The sequence below is a fragment of the Dasypus novemcinctus genome, chromosome 6, assembly GCF_030445035.2.
Source record: "Dasypus novemcinctus isolate mDasNov1 chromosome 6, mDasNov1.1.hap2, whole genome shotgun sequence".
In the NCBI taxonomy this organism is placed as follows: Eukaryota; Metazoa; Chordata; class Mammalia; order Cingulata; family Dasypodidae; genus Dasypus; species Dasypus novemcinctus.
The window spans coordinates 133,911,923-133,923,635 of NC_080678.1; the positions used below are offsets into that span (position 1 = coordinate 133,911,923).

The 11,713-nt window shown below is 45.1% G+C and overlaps 1 pseudogene; it reads right to left on the minus strand.

Moving 5' to 3' along the window:
* Positions 1–2,853: 2,853 nt before the first annotated feature.
* On the minus strand, positions 2,854–6,980 carry LOC131278958 (DNA repair protein RAD51 homolog 3 pseudogene; annotated as a pseudogene).
* Between the last annotated feature and the right edge of the window lie 4,733 nt (positions 6,981–11,713).

Here is an 11,713-nt window from a genome sequence, read left to right on the forward strand (position 1 = left end):
CATTTTCATTGTTTTAATTTACCCTTATTTGTGAATTTTCCAATTTTCTTTCTGCTTTTAATTTCTAATTTTATTCCATTGTAGCCTGAGAACATTCTTTGTATGACTTAAATCCATTTGAATGTATTAAGCCTTAATCCATAGCTTAGAATATGGCCTATCTTTGAGAAAGTTCCATGTACACTTGAGAAGAATGTGCATTCTGCTATTGTTGAGTCAAATGTTCTGTAGATGCCTCTTAGTCAATTTAATTTATTGTTTGAGTATTATGTTTCATTGTTGATCATTCTAGTCATTCTATCCATTTTTGAAAATGGTATTGAAGTCTCTAATTATTGTTGAAATTTCGATTTTTCCTTTTAATTCTTTGCTTTTTTTCCTTATTGTATTTTTGGGCTCTATTTTAGGTGCATATATGTTTATAATTTGTATATATTCCTGATAGATCAAGCATTTTATCATTATAAAACGTCCCTCTCTATTTCTGGCAATATTTTTCATAATCTTTTTTTTTCTTCCAGATTCCTTGTGATTGTGGTTTTGGATGATATATTAGTATCTTTTCCCATCCTTTTACTTTCAACCTATTTGTATCTTAGAATTCACAGTATACTACTGCAGATAGCATATAGTTTTATCTTCCTTTTTGTTTCATCCATGCTGACAATCTCTGCCTATTTATTTGGTTGTCAAATCTAGTCACTTGAAAGTCATTAATTATATATTTGAATATACATCTGCCATTTTACTTTTTGTTTTCTATGTATCTGTGTCTTTTATTCCATATTCCCTTTTTAAGCTTTCTTTGCATTCACTGAATGTTTTCTAAGTATAATATTTTAATTCTTTTAATGATGTTTCACTATTGTTCTTTTCTTTGTGGTTGCTTTGAGGCTTACTATATATCTCTTAACTTATCAAAACTCTATATAAGATTTCTACTAAGTTAATTCCAGTGAGCTATAGCTTCTATATAGTATTGCTTCTATAGAGCAAAGCTCTATTTCATCTTTCTTTTTTTGTGCTTCTATTGTTATATATGCTACAGCCATATATGTTACAGATGCAAAAATGTGTTATTTTTTTACTTTATATAATTGAATATATTTTAAAGAAGCTGACAGAAGAAAGAAGAACAAGTGTACATTTATAGACTGTGTTATAGTAACCTTCTTATTTGCCATTCCTTGTTCTCTGCACCTGTTCCTTTGGATTCAAGTTACTGTCTGATTTCATTTCCTTACTTCAGTATAGCTTTGATCCCACCCATGTCCTTGGTACTATGTTTGTTACATATATTGAATTTATGTTATAAGCCCAACTATATTATATACATACTCTTTTATACAACTGCTTTTAAAATCATTTAAGAGAAAAAAGGAGAAGAAAGAAGAAATATGTATTTGTACCATTTAAAAAGTAATCACATAATTAATTTTATTGGTGCTCTTTTTTTTTCATATGGATTCAGCATTACTCTCTGGGATCCCTTGCTATCAGTATGAAGGATTTCCTTTAGTATTTCTTGTAAGGTGGATCTGTTAGCAGTGAATTGTCTGAGTTTTGTTTATCTAAGTGTATCTTTATTTTGTCTTCATTTCTGAAAGATAGTTTAGAATGCTTGGTTTACAGATTTCTTCTTCTTTGAGCACTTTGAGTATATTACACCACTGCCTTCAAGCCTCTTTTGCAATTGATGAAAATTCAGATGTTAATCTTGCAATACCCACGTATGTGATGAGTCATTTTTGTTCTACTGTTTTCAATATTTTCTGTTGCTATTTGGCTTTCATCAATGATGTGTCTAGGTGGGAATCCCTTTATGTTTATCTTACTTGGAGTTTATTGAGCTTCTTAGATGTGTAGATTAATGCTTTTCAACAAAGTGTGGAGTTTTTCAGCTATTATTCTTCAAATATTTACTTCTTTCTCTCCTTTCTCCCTTTGTTGTTCCCGGTATATATGCTGGTATGCTTGATTATGGTCCACTTTTGTCCCAGGCTGTGTTCATTTTTCTTCATTCTTCCTTTGCCTGTTTTTTTTGGAGTACATAATTTCTATCAATCCATTTGTTTTGCTGCCTTTTTTCCCTTTTGCCAGCTCACACCTACTCTTGAGCCTCTATGAATTTTTTTTTGCAGAAATAAATAATGGTGTATTCATCAACCTATTCTGGAAGATATATGTTCTAGACAATTTCTAGATGAGATAATAGCACCGAAGACATTCCTTTAACATCATAAAACAACATAGAAAGTTAAACCAATGGCTTGGAATTTTAGAATAGAGGTTACCTAAATCAATTTGGTCAGTTAAAAATTTTATTTTACTAATAAATCTGAATATAATGATATACTGACTCATGGTGCTAAACAAAAAAAACTTCTGTCATTTTTAGGAGTTTCCAAAGTTACATTTCAAACAGAGAACAAAATATTTTCTGGGCAGTTGTCAAAGAAGGGGGCCATTCTGAATGATAAATTCAGATTGGCCACATGAGATCAGCTCTCCACTTGGGTGAATCACAATACCTATATCATCTCTACTAAACGCTACAGAAAATGAAAACAGAACAAAATAGTAGAACAGTGCTTTAAAAGAACTTGTTCAGAGAATCAGATTTCTTAATTGTTTTTCCCATTCACTTCAGTATATTTCTCATTCACTCATGCCTTAGTATGCCTTTATATTTTAAAGTAACACATCTCCTGCTTGTGCACATTGGATGTCAAAGCATCAGCATATTTGCATACTTTGAGATTAGCCTTTGGGTTTCTATTCTTCTGATTCTTGTGACCATTTCCAGAAATTCATTCTGCTGGCAATGAACATTCAGTAGCAACAACAGCATCTCTAAATCCCTAAAACTAAAGCAGGAACCAGTGAGGCCTGACTTCCATCAAACTTGGTTGTCATTTGATTGGTAAAAATTACAGCTAATCTGTGGTTCTTTGCAAGACTGATCATTTCCTGGGCTAGGCTATTTAGTTACTGAGTATGAAGTGATAGATCATCTAGGTCATGACATAATGGAAGAGGAGTACTTACTGATTTGGGGGTTCTTAACCAGGGGTCCATGAGCTTGAATTGAAATTCAGGAAAACATTATTCTTGTGGGGACGTGTTGGTGCAGGTAAGGTATGTTTATTTATTTTTTTATTTTTTATTTTTTTTTAAGATTTATTTTTATTTATTTAATTCCCCTCCCCTCCCCCGGTTGTCTGTTTTCTGTGTCTTTTTGCTGTGTCTTGTTTCTTTGTCCGCTTCTGTTGTCGTTATCGGCACGGGAAGTGTGGGCGGTGCCATTCCTCCGCAGGCTGCTCCCTCCTTCGCACTGGGCGGCTCTCCTTATGGGTGCATTCCTTGCGCGTGGGGCTCCCCTACGCGGGGGACACCCCTGTGTAGCACGGCACTCCTTGCGCGCATCAGCACTGCGCATGGGCGAGCTCCACATGGGTCAAGGAGGCCCGGGGCTTGAACCGCGGACCTCCCATGTGGTAGACAGACGCCCTAACCACTGGGCCAAAGTCCGTTTCCCAAGGTGTGGTATGTTTATTAACTAATATGCGGTGTAGTGTGGGCTTAGTAAGGGGTTGGTGGTTTTCACCTGACTGGCAAAGGGGTCCATGGAACAAAAAATGGTTAAGAACCTGCACTAATCAAACCTTTGAGTGTTCTGAAATGAAGCCGGGAAGGAAATAAATTTGTGCCAAAAGTCCTGTGTAATCATGCCAATGTAAATGACAAATATGGGGAAAAAATCTTTTCAGGAGTGAAATCCTCCAGTTTTCGGTGCTCCTCTCCCACATGTGTTCCTGCTATAAGGTGAAGGTGCTGAATGCAGGCAGCAGCAAGGACTACCACTCTGTCCACTGTAAAACTTCCCTCTGTATCAATAAAAACTGCTTCACCTGCCACTCCTCCAAAACACTCTGGTATCTGCTCATCTGCTGCCAACTGCATACGTAATTATGCTTTCCCAATATCAGGTGCACCAGAGATTTCTGTTTTGGCTAAGGGTACTCCCCTCCCAAGAACATTATATAGTGCTGAACAGAAGGTCATTATATAGTGCTGAACAGAAGCCCTTGGTATGCTCCTGCTCAAGAAGTTCCAGTGCTGTACGCTCCTTGCCTGTCTCAGATGTACCAGCATATCTTGGCATATTTAAGAGACATGATATGTAGAGTTTCTAAGGCTTCCTCTTTAGAAATCCTAACTTCTTTGCTGAGCTCTGAAGGTCTCACCTCGAGGAATTCCTTGGCAGTCTAGGAACTCACAAACACTAATTTTACCTGCACTGCTGTGAACAGCGGGAAAACTCCCTAAATCCTGCTGCATTTCAATGCAGAATCCTTGATTGCAGTCTCCGTGCAACCAAACTCTGCTTGTCAGTGCCCCAGCCTGTGCCATATGTCCTGTAGTGAATTTTTCATTTCAATTCTTACACTTTTCAACTCCAGGATTTCCAGTTGATATTTTTTGATAATTACTACTTCTTTATTGATATTCTCTATTTGAGGAGCATTGTCATCAAACTTTCCTTTATTGCTTTAATCATTGTTTTTTCTAGTTCTTTCAACATGCATGTGACAGCTTTTAAGTCTTTGTTAAATTCAACATCTGGCCCTTTCATAGGCAGTTTCAGTTACCTCTGTTTTCCCTTTATATAGATAGCATTTTCCTCTGTATTTTCATGTCTTAAAATGTTTTTTTTTTTGCTCAAAAGTTGATATTTTAGATAATATCCTGTACCTCTGGGTACAGACCCCTACCCTTAGGGCTTTTCATTGTTGTTTTTGCTGGCCTGTTTATTTAGTGACCACATGGACTCTTTCATTAATGCCTGTTTCTCCTGCAGTGTGAAGCCTTTCTGGGGAGACGGTGGTTTTATCAGGGCTCTCTTTGACTCTTTCCTTGGTCCCTCTGCTTAGCTGTCTTCATTGGCATCCCACCCAGCTGTTAGGCCCCACTAATTTCCCACTTATGATTCTAACATTGCGTGGACATACATTTTTCCATGGTCTGCTGTATTAAAGTTGGGTCCCTTTGCATAATGGTTTTTGTAGCTAGTATTTCGAGTTTGTCCTGACCTTAGTAGGGCTATTCTTAGTTGTTTTTACCTAGTTCTCTCTGGAAAACTGGCCTACAGTTTAGCTTGTAGCTCTCCTGACTACCATTCCCCTCTTAATTATTACCACCAAAATCTCCATTATTTTTGGTAATGTCCTGAGGCCCGAATTTCCACATACTCTCTTCCAAATAAAGTGAGTTCCTTTGGGAGAACTTTAGACTCTCCTTTCTCTGGGCTGGAGAGTTCCTTTGGCTGGTGATGAATTGGCTAAATGTGGTCCTGCTGGGTCACAGCTGGCAGCCTGTTGGCATCCAGAGTCCCTGAGCACAGCAACCAGGCAGAGGACCTGCACCCAGCTCCCCAGGAAAGCCCTGCTGTGTGGGCTCTGTGGCCTTTCCCAGACCTCCAGGGGCACCAGCAACCAGCCCACTGCAGCATTTAATGAGACGTGGACCTCCTTTTTGGCAGGCAGGATTTGTGGCCCGTTTTGAAGAGTGCTACTAGACGGGGAGATCAGATATTTTAAAAATACTCTTATTGTGATGTTGGGTTGTATCTTGTTGCAAGACAGGTAGACTCGGTAACTAATTCCATTTGCGGAAGAAAGGGGTGGCCTAGAAGCCTGCAATTGTTCAAAACAAGCACTCTCCACACTGGGAGTTTCCAGCTGGGGTTTAGAATGAAGAACTGTCTGTGGGCTCTTCTTCCAGGTTACAGGGCTGGTGTTGGGTGAGGAGGAGATGCTGTCTTCCTGGGACTTGTGTTTGGTAGCCCTTCATAAGATGGATACCTTAACCACATCTTCAAATGAGATTTCTAAATCATCTGTGGATGGGTCAACAGAGCCTTTTAGTGGGGCATGCCATGTGCTTTCAAGAGCAATGTCTCTTGCTTAAGCCTTTCTCTAGTAAGGCTCATGTACCTCTGGTGGTCTGAAAAATGGGGTTTGGTGGAACAGAGACAAACCTTTTTTTTTTTTTAATTTTTAAATATATATTTATATTAGTGTACTAGAAAATAAAATCCACAGTTTTGCAGGTAATGTTGTTGGGGCAGCTATGAGTGGGCAGAGTGCAGTTATCAGCTGCACCCAGACTGCTTAGGTTGGAGGTACTGCAGCATTGTGCCTGTGAAATTGAACACCTGTTACCAGTGTATGGCAGTGAGGAGAGAGCCGATGGTTATCAGCCACCTCTGGAGTTTCTCATATTCTCATTTCAGAGTACCTGCTGTGCTGTTACTTCAGTAATTCATCAAAAGTTTAAGTAATTTTTGAAAGGATGATATGGCAGCAATCATGAGAGTGCCACACGAATTTTGGGAGTCTTGGCCCAAGAGATGTCCTTAATTCAACCTTTTGTTTCACAGAAAGTTAAAGGTATATTAATAAATTAATTTTAATTCTGTTATTCCATATACTGTTGTAGTGTCAGGTGCTGGGACTAGATAATTAAGACCTTGAATGTCTCATGCCATATTAGGGGAGCCCTGATACAGTTTGAAAAAAGCTCCAGTAAATGGGTGCAGTGTGGAATGGGGTGTAGGAGAGCTGTGGCTGGGGAGACAGGAAAGACTTCACAGGGGAAGGGGTGTTTGAGCTGTGTGTTGAGGGATGCATAGGAGTTCACCAGGCAAACAAGTGGCAGAGGCATGTCAGCCATAGCAGGGAGCCTGGAAGTATGAAGGAGCAGGGGCAGGTGAGTGGGTGGGGTAAGGAGTGCGGCCTCTCTCCGTGTGGCTGGTGGGATAGGTTAAGGTGCGTGCAGGTGGGAGGACGGGCAGGGCCTGAGCTCGAGAGGGCGACTGGGATGTGACGACCTTCAAACCATGCTAAGGAATGGGGGCCTAATTTATGGGCCAGGATGGCCCAGAGAGCCATTTGCGTCACCTGTCCCGTGGTGGCCATCACAGGCAAGCCCAGCACGCCTTCCTGCGTGAGCCCTCATTCCCCCCAGCACTGAGCAGCCTCCTGGCATTGATGGGCGCGGGCAGGTGAGATGAACCTGCCTCTGTGCCTGGTAGAGCCTAGGGAGCCAGCGAGAGTTTTTAATAAGGATGGAAAGCACGATGCTAATGAACCTGTTATTCTGGAGGAGTAAAAAGGCACTTCCCTTCCTTTCCAGTGGGGCCAGATCACATACGTCAGGAGGTCCTTAGGCCAGAGGCCCTAAAAGGACAGGCCTGGGAGCAAAGACAAGCTCTGTCCAGCCTGTAAGTGAAAACACATGTAGTTAGATGCCAGTATTGACATATCAGTAGTGGTCACCAGAATCTGGATTCCCTGTTTCTCTTGAAAAGCCAGAAGGTCTGTGTCCACTGTCCTGGCATCCACGTGGCCGGGCAGGCTCGGCCGAGGAGCGGCTGCCCCTTTAAGTGGGGTGTTTGCTGCAGCCCCTGCTTTTCCCAGTCACGCAGCACCCACCTTCCTGGTTCACGTTACCTCCTGGCCCCAGCAGGGACTTGGTTGTGGAGTCAACCCCCACCAGCAGCTCTTGCAGTGTACCCCAGGACAGTGGTGCTGAAAAGTTAGGGGTCAGTTGCACACATAACTGAATTCTGTGACAAACAGATAAGATTAGCTACATTATATAAAGTACTAGAAATGTTTATTAGATACAATAGATTGTCATTGATTGCCAGTGGAAATAGAGGTTTTCTCAAATCAGCACTTAAAGTAAGACCCACGAGGATTTCACCACGGGGGGCCACTTCCCAGCCGTCCAGAAGCAGAGTTTAGAGCCAGGGACTGCGCCGGCCCCGCCCTGCTGGACAGGCCTGGAGCTGATCGCAGGCGGGTTCCCCGGCCCCTCCATGTGGCCGAGGCGCTGGGGCTCCCGCCTTCCCTGCGTCTGGCCCAGCCTGGCCGCGTCCTGGGACTTGGGGTCCCTCGTTGGGGCCCTTCACTGACAGCGTGAGTGTGGACGTAAACACTTCTCGTGGCAGCAGGGCACGGATCTGCCTTTGCCAGGAGTTTTAGCTTGGGCCTTTCAGAGCCCTCGCCTCGACTTTCGGGGTCCAGAGCAGGTGGGAGAAAGGCCCCCCTTTGTATTTACAGCCCCTTTTCCTGGAGTCTCAGAAGGCAACTCTCAGCTACTGATTTTTCACCTTGGGTGTGCAGCTCACAGCTTTCTTTTATAGAAGTTTCTTTTCTGAAAGAAATTTTCATAAGTAGTTTCAAAATAAGTTTGGAAAACATGCACCCTGCAGATCTCTCTTTCTCTTCCCCCTGAGAATATGCTTTTCCTGCCAAAATGCTTTTCTTTTATGTGGCTCATTTATATGCAAACCCTGAACCCCTAAGCCGCGGCTCCAGCACCTGGGCCCGGGAGCTCATTACCAGCCATTCCCGCAGGCTCCGTGTTTGCGGCTGGAGCTGGGTGAGGGGCTGGGTGCCCCATGAGCTGAGCCTTCACCACCTCAAGGAGTCTTAATCCCTTTTGGGGCACCGCGTGTGAATCGGAATCCTGCATCTTTTCCTAAACTAGCAAGTGCTGTGGTGCTTTTTAGTTCTCCCAGTGTCAAGGGAGAAAATGCTAAAGTGAACACATCCCACAGATAAGCGTGTGCTAAACTTTGTACCCAGCAATGAACTTGGCCCTGGGTTGCCAGGGGTGCTCTCGGTGAGGGGCTTTCTTGAGAGCCCTTGTCTGCAAAGGCAGAAGCAAGCCGTGTTGCTGTCTCAGTCAGGGCTTCCGCCCCGAGGGACAGAGGCCCCGCACTTCCTGTCTCTCCTGTCGGGCTGGCCCAGCACACAGAGTCTCGGGAAATCGCCTGTGCCCTGCACTGGTGCCACCTAATGGGGGCCCGGAGGGAGGGGTGCCAGGGAGCCCGTGGCGAGGGGCTGCTCCAGGCGCGGTCACTCAGGGCCAGCCGCAGCCCCTCTAGGGTCAGGGGGCCGACGGCAGCCAGCGGGCCTGGCCCCGGGTGGGCGCCGGGGAGGCCTGGCTGCTCCCGCCTGGAGCCCACCTCCCTCCACACCCGGGCCGCCTCCCCTCTGCTCACTTTGGGTCTTCGGGGCCCATCCCAGGGCCCGGCACATGATGTTGCCCGCCCAGCCCGGCCTGGGTCTAACCTCAGACTCGCCATGAACTCTGCGCCTTCCGGGGGCCGTGTCCTGGGCTGCCTCCCCACGACGGGGGCGCAGATCCTGCAGTCCCGGTGGTGGCCCTCGGCCCAGGACGTCGGGCTCCTCACGGAGGTGCCGGGTGTGGGGCGAGGCGGGAGGGGGCGCAGTGGTCCCTCTGCCCACGCTGCCCTGGCTCCGCCCTGGCCGGGAGGCCTGGACTGTCCGTCCGTCCCAGGCCGAGCGCTGGGCCTGCCAAGGAGAAGGGGCATGTGGCGGCCGAGGTCCAGCGCCGGAGGCCGGCGCCGTGCACGAGGTCGCTGGGGACCCACTGCCCTGAGGCCGCGTCCCTCAGAGCGCGTGGCCGTCAGGGTGGCCAGGGCCTCGGGAGGTCCCGGGCTGGGGGGGGCCGGTGGGGGAGGGCCCGCGGGGCCTGCAGTGACTGGCTGGACGGCCCTGCAGCCCCCAGGCGCCCTCATTTGTTTGGTCCTCAGTCTCCCTGTGCAGCCCCGCACCTCTACCCCGGGCCACGGGAAACCTAGTCAGGCGCACTTGTCCCCAAAGGATTCGCATTACAGGCCAGGAGGGGACAGAGGAGGAAGCGTCCAAGTAGCAGGTCTTAGTGCGTGAAGATAGAAAGGCGGACAGAAGGCTCCTCAGGCCAGGGCCGTGGCTTTTCTAGAACTTTCTAGGAGAATGATTTGATTTGGCAAATTCCCTTTATAATGGTCTTTACAAACATGTAAGCATCCTGTATCGTTGACAGTGGATCCTATGTTTGCTTTTGTGTTCAGAGGGGCCCAAAGGCTGTATCTCATGGACATTTCACGGTTGAAAAGTCAACTGTGCATTTGTCCAAAAATAAATTATATATGTGTATTTGCATGCATTCATCTCCTTATAGGTAGAACTGACATCCTTCAGTCTGGTTATGTCAGTTACCCTGCCTCGAGTGGCCTAAGTTGGCACATATTAGTGTACCCTGTGGGGTAAAGCGTGTGTGTTATTGTAAGGCTTTCCCAACCATTGTCCCAGAAGGGAGATTTATTGTTCTGGTGTCTAGGAAAGTGGGTGGGGCTGTGTGGCTTCACTGACCTCTTCCCTTTGGTAAGACTTTGAAGAATATATTGAGGGCAACCAGAAACCCTTGACTAATGCAGTGTTAGAGGAACTGAAAAATGTTAAGGAAGAGATGAATGATGACACAAATCAGGAGGAACTAACTGGAATTCTATAAATTTGTTCAAATGTTCTGAGCAGAAAGTAAGAATTGAATAATTTCTAAATACTGTCCCTCTGTGCAGTTACGCCTCACATGACTATATATATTACTGCTTATACTTGCATAATCTTATACATATTTTTATATTCCAAACCATGCATACCATGCCTTAAGGATAATTTAAGAGATTTTCAAGTATAATTTTGTTTGAATATAACTATTACCTTAGTTTTTAACTCTAGAAACAATTGCCATTTAAAGTGTGATTGAACTCTGGTAGAATTTTGTGTAGATAATTGAAAAAAAGAAAAGACATGTATTTTATATGTAAATGATGGATTTGAGCCAGGTGAAGGCCAGATGATATTAGAAGCTAAGACTCAGGTTCCATTTCTTGCTCATAGGCAAACAGTTTTATTAAGTATAGTTCAGTAATGTTCTAGAAACACACAGTTATGCAAGTGGCATTTTAATGCTTGTTTGTCAGTGGGAAGGGGTAGAAGCTTAGGGCTCAGATGGATGGCATCTGGCCAGTGACAGCTTAGCTTCCTCTGGGAACCCTTGGGGATGGGCACTGCTCTGTCTAGAGATTCTTATCTAATTTTTAACCTGAGTGAATTTCGTCACCACGAACACAGGGCTGTTCTGTCCAAGTGAGGTAGCACTATTTTTTTTCAATGAAGTAGCATATATTAGGTTCAAACTGGTTTAATAGAAAATCACTGCCTGGTGTAGGCGGAAACTAAACCAGCTCAGGTGCAGCTGGATCCAGGTGCCTCCACAGCATGGTCAGGACCATGTCTCTGTGCCTCTCAGATTTGCTTTCCTTTTACTTGATTCTCTTCAGGCTCACTCTTATGGTGGCACCATGGCCATCAGAAGCTTCGAGCTCGTGACCTGTCAACCTCCCAATAGAAAGAGAACGTCTTGTCTCAGCAATTTCAACAAAGTCCGGGTACCGAGACTCATTCATTCCACTTTGAGTCACCTACCCACCCCCAGACAATCTCTGCACCATCAGAAAAGAATTCCCTGTGTGGCCAGTACTCTCTTCCCACCCCAGTGGTGGCATCAGGGGTGGTCGAAGGAGTCTACTTCAAAGGAAAAGCGGCATGCTCTTGTGAGAAGGAGGGGAAGGCTTCTGCGTCAGTGTGACATCGTTGTGGATGTGCCCCTTGTCTCCGCACACTGTCCTCGTCCCTGCAATGGCGCGGAAGTGGAAGCAATAGAGAACTCCCCAAGTGCTCTCCAGAATCCTGAAGGCTGCTGGGGTGACAGGGCAGCTGGGGAACCCCCTGTTGAGCGGTGGCTGGAAGGAAACACGGGGCTCCCCTTTTGTGATAAGCAGTGGCTA